At 37.8% G+C, this 11,066-nt stretch overlaps 1 pseudogene; it reads left to right on the forward strand.

Annotated features, from left to right (window-relative positions):
• The first annotated feature begins 505 nt into the window (after positions 1–505).
• On the forward strand, positions 506–1,767 carry LOC141421433 (beclin-2-like; annotated as a pseudogene).
• Positions 1,768–11,066: the final 9,299 nt, after the last annotated feature.

Here is an 11,066-nt window from a genome sequence, read left to right on the forward strand (position 1 = left end):
GGACAAATAGTTCGTGAGAACCTATCTTTAAAAAAAAAAAAAATCACAAAAAAAGGAGTGGTGGAGTGGTTCAAGGTATAGGCCCTGTGTTCAAACCCCAGTATCACAAAAAAATATCTATACACTGGAAGGAACATAGAAGAGTGGAAATCTAAAACCTACTTCTGGAACATTACAAATAAGCTAAAGGGACCCACTGAGTTGCATGAGTTTAATGTTTTGCTTGGTTTTAAATGGAGAATGGCTAGAACTTCTCAACATAAGGTAAACATACTGACCTACATCTTCCCAAAGCCCAGCAGCAGTCAGACCTCAGAGTTCCATGCAAACTTGTGTAAGTTTCTACAAAACCATTTAGGAAATGTTTATTTCCTTACCCAAATAAGACTATTTGTTCCATCATTCTTCCTAGAACACTCAGCCTATTTTGCTTAATAAAGACACAGAGCTGGACGAAGGAACCGTAGGAAACTGAGGTGGCAAGGTGAGAGTCAGTATCTCCATGATGTCTTCAATGCGCTTCTTGTGCCAGCACTGCTATCAGCTTCTGAAACTCAGTCAGCCCACAGAGGTACAGGACTCAGCACAGAGGGGGCTAGCAGATGCCCTGGAGGAGGATGGCCCATCCACAGAGATGACAGATGGAGGAAAGCCACAGTCCAGAGCCTCCAGTAAACTCCTTTCTGACACTTTCAAGAAAAGTGTTGATGACTTCACTCTCCTGGTCATGCTGTCTTCATAAGAACTTTGAGCAGTGTCCAGAAGACTATTGCAAACTTGTTTGACACCCTCTCAGTACAGAAAGATGTGGACCACCCACTGTGTGAGGAGTGCACTGACAATCTTTTAAAGCAGCTGGACACCAAGTTAACTTTTGTTGAACTTGACAGTCAGAACTACAGACACTGCCTGGAGACAGAGTTGCTGATGGGTGAGACAAAGAGGAAGGGTCTGCAGATGGAGCTGCAGGGCCTAGAGCTGGAGGAGGCTCGGCTGGCTAAGGAGCTAGAGGCTGTGGAGAATAGCTGTGTGCAAGCAGAAGCAGACCTGAGGGCAGCCCAGGCAGAGACCAGTGACCTGCACCAGCAGGAGAGGCAGCACCACAAGGACTACAATGCACTCAAGTGGCAACAGCTGGAGCTCACTGACCAGCTGAGCAGACTGGAGAACCAGCTGAGGCATGCCCAGAGCCAGCTGTGCCGACTTAGGCAGATGGACATCTTCAATCCCACCTTTGAGATCTGGGAGGAGGGCCCCCCTGGGCATCATCAATAACTTCAGGTTGGGCTGCCTCCCCGGTGTCCCCATGGGCTAAAACAAGATCACTGCTTCCTGGGGACAGGTGACTTTGCTGCTGCTTGCTCTGTACAACATGGTTGGCCTGAACGTTAAGAGATATCAGCTCATCACCTGCAAAAACCATTCCTACCTCAAGTCTCTGACAGGAGACTGTGCCAGGCTACCCCTGTTCTCTGATGGCAGCCTGAAGGTTTTCTTGAATAACAAGTTTGACCATGCAATGATGGACTTCCTGGACTGCATGCAGCAGTTCAAGGAGAAGGTGGAGAATGGCAAAGAGGGTCTCTGCTTGCCCTACATGATCCACATGGAGGGAGGACTGATGGAGGATTCCCTTGGCAGTGGGGAGTGCTGCTCCATCAGGCCCATCTAAACATGGAGGAGCAGTGGACCAGGGCTCTCAAGTTCATGCTGATTAATTTGAAGTGGAGCCTCAGTTGGGCATCCATAAGGTACCACCATGATTAGCTTGTCTTCTAGAATATTGTGAAGATACCCGATTATAAAATTAGAAGAAAATGGTCACATCAAGGATTCATTTAAAAACACTTCCAAGGGGCCCTCAGTTTGATCCTTGGCAACACATTCACTCAAAGGATGAAAGGGTGCAGAGGGAAGGAATAGAGGCTGAGGATGAAAGGTGAGGGAGTTGTAGGGAGAAAAGCTGAGGCTTGTGATTTTAAGATTAGGAAAATAGGGGGCCTGGGCATTGTGGCTCAGGCCTGTAATCTTAGCTACTCAGGACGAACAGATCAGGAGGAACATGGTTCAAGGCTGGCCAGGGCAGATAGTTTGAGATTCTATCCTGAAAATACCCAACACAAAGTAGGGCTAGTAGAGTAGTTTAAGTGGTAATGCCTCTGTCTAGCAAGTGTGAGGCCCATGAATTCAAACCCCAGTACTGCCAAAAAAAAAAAAAAAAGTGTCAACTTTATGCAATGGAACTTTGTGGGGTGGGGCATGGTAGGGGCAGGGGAGAATATTCAGATTGTTTTTGTTGTAATATGTAGTGTAAAATCTTCCTCTTCATCCTTAAGAAACATCCAATAAATTTTTACAAACTCTTTCATGAAAAAAAGAAAAAAAGACACAGAGCCTGTGATGGTGCCATTATTCCAATACCACAAGTCACACGTGAGTCCTGATAATCCAAATATTATACTTATTTATATTTTCTATCCCTCAGCATTTTGTGAAATCTTAGTAACATATTCACTGATCTAGAGGATATTAAATGTGTGAAGGTAGGATCTAAGTGCTTGTAAACTAAGTCAGGAGAAGATTTTAAAAGAACAAGAATGTGCCATTGTCCATGGGGAATATACCTCAAAACTTCCCATGGATGTCAAATGCTGCAGATAGTATCAAACCCTGTGTAAACTGTTTTAACCAACATAGATACCTATGAATATGGTGTGATTGTACCTTATTAGCCATGATAAGTGATTAATAATAGGGACCAGAAAAGCAGAACTATTGTAAAAATATCCTGTAATACAATTGCCTGAATCACTATTCTTGACTTTCAAGGCCTTGTCAAGTAAGTGAATATTACCTAAACAGGTAATGTTATTAGATAGCTGAGATAATTGTTAAATTTTCTCTGGAGGGTAGAGTATACAGTGTGGATACTCTAGAAAGAGAAAAGATTCACATCTTGAGCATGACAGTGTAAAATAAGTAATAACTTACAATGGTGCACAATTCCAAGCTTACCAATTTTTTATTTCTGGAATTTTGCAGTTAAAATTTCCAGATCATGGTTGATTCTGGATAACTGAAGCCAAGGAAAGGAAAATCATGGATAAGGGGAAACTACTGTAATTAGACAAAAACCATCCTATTCAGCTCTAAAATGAGACCCTCCTACAGACTGGGGAAGGGGAGCTCCTGGGAGTTCTTTTCAGTCACTGCAGGAGAACTTTTCATACAAATCACCTGATCTTGGTTTTCACACCAGGTACTGGCCCAGCTTGTGGCAACTGCATTTCCCCACTCTTAAAATGACAGATAGTGGTGTTTGACACATTTGTTTTGGTTATCCTACTTTTAAACTTTGGCCAATTTATTATTTTCCATTATGTCATTTAGTCCTTTAAGTGGTATATGACATACTTACAAAGGAGAGGCTCCACTTTTAAGAAGGGAATCCAAGCTAAGACAGATTATCTGGGCCTTTCCAAGACACACACAGCTGATCAATGTCAAAGATGCTGAAGATACAGAGACCTGACCATAGACAGGCTCTCTGTAGATATCTGCCTTCTCTTTTCATCTCCTGTAAGAATCCTCTTCTTGAAGATTTAAATCAAATTGGATCATCTGCTTGAGTTTGTAACAATGCCCTAAAATTTCCCTGTCAGAAGTCCTACACAGGTCATTTTTCTGTTTTGATTTGCAGTCTGCCATCTGTAAATTAGAATAATTAAAGACCAAAGTTGGAACTAACCTGTTTTAGTATTAAGTGGACATCAAATTATTGTTCTGAAAGAAAATGGTAAAATCATGGTCTTTGAAATTAATCTCCCAATTTTCATTTAGAAAATAGTTCTTAATTATGTTCAATTTGCCAAGATCAAAATTATAGAGATAAATTTTAATTTCAAGTATTGGGAAAAAACCAAGATGGAGCTAATATGAAAGTTGGTAGTAATTTGTGCAAGGTTTTAAAATGGAAATTACTCCCTTCCTCCCTTCCTTCCTTCTTCCCTTCTCTATTCTGCCCCATTCCACATGAAAAACCTGTAATCACTGTTCCCAAAGTATTCAAATTTTACCCTGCCTCTGCCTTTTTATGCTCTGTTATCATTCCTACAATACTGGTAGATTCTTTCAGTCACAGGAGATAAGGCTGAAAGGACTCATCTAAAACTTATGCAGTAATTGTATTGTGGTCCCAGAGAACAGAGTGTCACTCGCTCACATGAAGTGGTGGGAAATGTAGACAGGACATTGTGACATATTTCTCAGTTGTTTAACAGTTTAAAATTTAAATATAAAGTAATTAAGATTTGTTAACAAGTACCAGCTGTAGCATTTATATTGGTGATGGTGCAAGGATTTCTTTAGGAAAGCGCAAGTAAAATTGCTAAGAAACAATCACAATATCAGCTTCATCATGGGTTAAAAAGAATTAGTTATTAATGCTACTGCTTCTGCTAAGGACACCTATAATCTACAAACTTACACCATATTCCATGCTGTGTGCAAGTGTTTTCAATATATTATTTCTAATAATTTTTCTAGTTTGCATGAAGTTCTATTAGTTTTTATTTTACATATAGGAAAGTAGAGGCTAGGAAAGGCTGAATGATTTATTCAGTGTTGCCAGCTAAGTGTGTCAGACCTGGGAGTTGACCACCCCCTGGACCTCCCTCACCTATAATTCCCAAGTGCAAAGTGACTTTTGAATGACAAAGTTAATTATGTGACCTTTTTGCATACAACTCCCATGCCCAGGGTGAGTAGGTTCCTTGACCTGACTGGGGGCAACTGAGGATACAGAAAAAGACAAAAAGACAGACATAGAGAAAGCTGGAATTGGATGGGTCCAACACTCCTGATGAGAAATGCTGGCGACCCCCCCTTCCTCCAAGCACATTTACTTATACAGCATGTATGGAAAGCAGGGTGAAATCCAGGTTGAATTCTCATGGGTCCATTCGTATAGGTGACAGGAACAGAGCAGCTGTGGTATGTTGTTATTTAGTGCAGGCTATCCTGACTAGGTCGGCATGTCCTGTTTTTCTTGCAAGGCAGACTTGCTGAACCTTGCCTTCCCTTGGCTGGGTTGGGCCTATCAACCAAGAGGACCTTGACATAGCCATGCTCATGTCAAGGTTAATTCCACTGCCTCAGTCTCCCACAACAACCCTCTGAGCCATGGAGCCCAGGTGGACGTTCCTTGTCTTATTGTCCAGTGACCACATATGAATACATAGACACATGCAGTACACTTGTCTCTCCTGGACAAGTTGAATGAACATCAGCTTTGCTCAGTTTAAATATCCAGAAGCATTGAGAGGGGCCAGAAATTTAGAACACATGTTTTGGGTACCTACAGGTCTTCAACACTGCCATTCCTTTATTTATGTTGTTGGTACCTACCCGGTATTTATAACTGGCTTAGTGGAGATGTGAACATACACATGACTAGTTGCCTGATGTCCCACACTTTGAGGACTGTAGTCAGGACTACCTGTAGGAAGGTGAGTTCCTTATTGTGCATGCTCCTTGAGATGTTATTTATTAACTCTCATTCAGAGTAGCTGTTTATGGCTGTTTTCCAGATCAATTTCTGACCTGCTTTCTCAGACTCCACATTAGTGCCTAATGTGGACACAACCCTCTCTTTTTTCCCATGGTGTAATTAATGTTACTTCCACTATGCTACATGATACTGTAAAACATCACTGTAGTCAGTTCAAACTTAGTAATAATATCCATACTGCAAAGTGGATATCAGTTTGTGCATTTATACTTATAAGGAAGTAGGATAATGAAAGCTTAAAGTACTAGAAAGTGCTAGACCTGAGATTTGAATGCTTACAAACATCTAGGCATTTCTAAATAATTATTTTATAATGAATGATATATTTAAAATGTCAGGATAATAGCGCCAGTTTGAATGGAAAAATAAATTCACACTATTAGACATCTGTAATTTAAGTGTGCAGTTATATAATTAATTTCTAGGAAAATATCTGTATTGAAAACTAAGCATTTATAAGCTTTTCAGGAAAAATTTGTGAAAATAATCAATAATTTGTCCTGAATACTTTGGTAAATGATTTCATAAATAAAGAAATCTTTCCACCTGTGTTAAGCTCCCAAATCATCTCCCTAGAAATCAGAGTTTTGTTCCCACACAACATTAGTGGGGAAACAGATATGCATTCCAATTGTTTCTTAATCATTCAAATACTTCATTTCTTGCTGAAGTTTTAGCCTTGTTAGTGCAGAAGGTTCTCTGCTTATGCCAGAAAGTAAAAGAGAAACATAGACTAACATATGCTCAAATCAAAGTGTAAAAATTTAAATTTGAGATGCTAAGGCAATGTCTCCTCTCAAAAATCCCATCACAGCAACTCAACAATTGAATCCAAAGATAACAAATTTGCTGAAATGTCAGAAGAGAATTCAAAAGCCTACTGTTAATACTGATCAGTGACCTGAAAGAAGATTCAAATAAATGAATACATTATGTTAAGAAATTAGTCTAAGACCTAGAAATGAAAGTGAGTAACATGGAAGAGAAATTCAGCAAAAAACAGAAATTATGAAATGTAACCAAGTAGAAATGTTCAAAATGAAAACCTCATAAAATCACAGTGGATAGTATTATCAGCATACAAGATCAAACAAAAGGAAAAATATCAGGACAAGATTGAGGAGTTAGTACACATAAACAATCACAAAAAATGAACACAAATGATTGGATCATACACAAACTCTGGAATATAGAAAAGAAATAAACATAAGAACTGACACTGTGAAAGAAGGATACAAACTAAAGACATGAGAAACCAATTCAATGAAATTATGACAGAAAAAAATTACAGAATCTGTGTAATGATATAGATACCCAGTACAGGAGGCATTTAAACCTCCAAATAGACATGACTACAAAAGATCACCCATACATTATATTATAATTAAAATGCTAATACTAGAGAACAAAGAAAGGATGCTGAAAGGTAAAGGGAAAAAATGCTAACTTATATATAAAGATAAACACATAAGGATAATCTCAGTCCTCACAGCACAAACTCTAAAAGCCAGAAAAGCATGGAACAATAAAATTCAAGCTCTAATAGAGAATAACTGCCAGTCAAGAATACATATATTCAGTAAAGCCATCATTCTTTCTTGATGGTGAATATGGACGTTCATAGTCAAGGATTAGCTAAAGCAGTTCATTTCCACCAGTCCTACATTACAAAAGACACTCAAGGGAATAACACACAGAAGAGAAGAAAAACAGTCACATACATGAGAGCTCAGGAAACAATAAAACTCAAAAGGTAAATTGATGAACCCAGGAGAGTTAGGTGGGTGTCAAGCATGATAAACTTAGTAAACCAGTGCAACCTGAAGATCAACATTGATAAAGGTAAAGAACAATAAATATGAGACTCAACCTGAAAAAAAATGGAATAGAAACACAGTAATCAGTAAATACCTCTCAATCATAACCCTAAATGTAAACAGAATTAACTCTCCAACCAAAAGAAACAGATTGTCTGACTGTATTAAAAGAAGATCCAAAATTCTTTTTTCTACAAGAAACACATCCCACAAACAAACACACACAGAAACTAAATACAAAAGGTTGGAAAAAGTTATACAAAGCATGTGGAGATCAAAAGCAGACAGGAGTAGCTATTTTCATATCAAATAAAACGCTTTTATGCATATGCAAAGAGCAGTTAGAAGAAATAAATAAGGTCACTACTTATAATAATGGGAACATTCCAAAACAAAGATATAATTCTAAATGTATATGCATTGAACCTCTAAGATCATAGTAGAAACACTTCTGATCATGAAGAAAAAGATTGGTCCAGATACAATAATAATGAGAGAGCTCAATACACCACTATCATCTACAGAGAGAACATCCAAAAAAATTAATAAAGATACCTAGATCAAAACAATACTGTGGACAAAATGAATTTAACCAACATTTGTAGAGTAGTCCATCTTATTGCAATAGATAACACATTTTTCTCAGCAGGCCACGGTGATGTCTCCAAAATACATCACTTCTTACATCATAAGGTAAATTTCAACAAATACAAAAAACTTAAAATAATAATTTGAATCCTAACAAACCACAGTGCATTAGGTTTAGAAATCAATACCAAGGAATACCACAAACCATTCAAACTCAAGGAAATTGAACAACATTCTTTTGAACAGTCAATAGAGCATTGAAGAAATTAAGAAATTCCTAGATTCAAATAAAAAATTAGGATACAACTTACCAGAATCTGTGGGGCACAGTAAAGGCAGTCTTAAGAAGGCAGTTCACACTAGAAAATTAGAGAGATCTGAAATGATCTGATGATCCACTTCAGACTGTAAGAAAAACAAGAGCAAGCTAATCCCAAATGTACTACAAAGAGATAAATTATAGAAATCCGGGCAAAAATCAATGAATCTGAGACCCAAAGAACAACACAATGAAACAAGAAGTTGTTTCTTTGGAAAAATAAAAAAAATCAAAAAAGGAGAAGATCCAAATTAATAAAATCAGAGACACAAGAGGGGATATTAAAACAGACCCCCAATTAAATTCAGAAGTTCATTCAGGAATATTTTGAAAACCTATACTACAGCAAGCTGGGAAATGAAAAAGGAGTAGGTTGACACATGACCCAATAAAATTAAACCAAGAGGACATTAAAAACTTAAACAAATCTCTAACAAGTAATGAGATTAAGAAAGTTATAAAGAAACTCCAAAAAGAAAAGCCCAGGTCCTGATGGATTCACTGCTGAATTCTACAACACCTTTACAGAAAAACTCACACCAATGCTTCTCAAACCACTCCATAAAATACAAAAGGAAGGAATACTACCAAACTCATTCTACAAAGTCAGTATTACCCTATTTACCAAAACCAGGTAAAGATGCATAGAAGAAAGGAAAAGCTATAGGCCAATATCCCTGATGAACATGGATGCAAACATCCTAAATAAAATACTTGATAGCAGAATCTAACAACACGTAAAAAAGATTAGACACTATGATTAAGTAGGTTTCATTACAGGTATGGAAGGATGCACAGATTTATAAATCAATAAATGTAATACAACACATAAACAGAATCAAAGACAGAACCTAAATCATCATCTCAACATATGCAGAAAAAGCCATTGGCCACTTCCTTTCATGATAAAAGCTCTGAAGGAACTAAGAATCCAAGGCACATTCCTCAACATTAAAAAGGCTATCTATGACAAACATATAGTCAATAAAATACTAACTTGGAAAAACTGAAGCCATTTCCTCTTAAATCAGGAATGAGGCAAGGGTGTCTACATTCATCACTGTTATTCCGTGTGGTACCAGAACCTAGCTGGAGTGATAAGACAGGAGAAAGAAATCAAAGGGATTCAAACAGGGAAAGAATAAGTCAAATTAGCCTGACTTGCAGATGATATGATCTTTTACCTGAAAGACCCTAAAAACTCCACTAAAAACACTTATATTTTATAAACACATTCAACAAAGTAGCAAATCTTGAGCAAAAAGAGTAATTCTGGAGTTATCACAGTATCTGACTTCAAACTATACTACAGAGCCATATGATAAAAACAGCATGATCGTGGCATAAAGATAGATGTGAAGACAAATATAATAGAAGAGCCATACACAAACCAATGCAGCAGTACTCATTTTATTTTCCACAAAAAAGTCCAAAACACGTGTCGAAGAAAAGATAGTGTACTTGACAAAAGTGCTGGGAAAACTGGATATCCATCTCTAGAAGACTGAAACTAGTTCAGAGTTTTTCACCTGTGCTAGTATCAATTCAAAGTGAACAATGCATGTTAATGTACACTGTCAGATGGTGAATCTACTATAGGAAAGAATAGGGAATACAGTGGAACATACAGGCACAGATAATAACTTTATGAATAGATATCCAATAACTCAGAAATTAAGAGAAAGGATTGACAAGTGAGACTGCATGTAACTAAAAATCTTCTGCACAGCAAAAGAAACAGTCACCAGACTTAAGAAGAAACATGCAGAATGAGAAAATCTTTGCCAGCTTTACATCTGATGTGACATTTTTAGCCAGACTCTACAGGGAGTTCAAAAACAAACCCTGCAAGGAAGCAACAAACCATTGAATAAATTGGCAAATGAACTGAACAGACAATTCTCCAAAGAAGAGATAAGTGGCCACTAAGTAATTGAAGAAATGTTCAGCATCCTTCGCCATAAATGAAATGCCCATCAAAATGACATTGAGAGGTCACCTTACCAGAGTGGCTATCATCAATAACACAATCAACAACAAATGCTGACAAGGATGCAGGGGTCAGGGGGAAGGAACCCTTATACACCATTCGTGGTAATGCAAATTAGTGCAACCTCTATGGAAAGCAGTATAGTGGATCCTTAGAAAACTAAAAATACACCCACCATATGACCAAGTGATACCATACCTGGGCAGACACCTGAAGGAATGTAAGCCACTTGCCCACTCATGGTTATTGCAGCACTATTCATAATGGCCAAGCTTAGGGAAAGCCCACATATCCCACAGGTGATGAATGGATTAAGAAAATGTGGTATATATACATAATGGGCATTATTCAGCCACAAAAAAGAAATAAATTATGTTATTTGTGGGTAAATGGATGGAATTGGAGGTCATCATGTTAAGTGAAGTAAGCCAGGCTCAGAAGGACAAAGGTCACATGTTTTCCCTTACATTTGGAAGCTAGACCTATAAGATAAATATACACATAAACACACATATAATCTTATATATACAGAGAGAAGATGTGACTGTAGTGGGTCTGGGTCTGACTGATGGTACTAAAGGGAGATAGGATAGGAAGAAAATGATAGAGTGAGTAATATTGAAATACAATGCATCTGTGTATGAAGACAGTATATGCACTGTATGCTATTTGAATAATGGGGAGCAGGGCAATAGAAAAAAAGAAAGTAATAGATGCTTGATCTGATTTAAGAATGAAATATACATGTATGAAATATCATGGCATAGCCTCTTTACAGAAATG

Source organism: Castor canadensis, chromosome 3, assembly GCF_047511655.1.
Source record: "Castor canadensis chromosome 3, mCasCan1.hap1v2, whole genome shotgun sequence".
NCBI classification, from domain to species: Eukaryota; Metazoa; Chordata; class Mammalia; order Rodentia; family Castoridae; genus Castor; species Castor canadensis.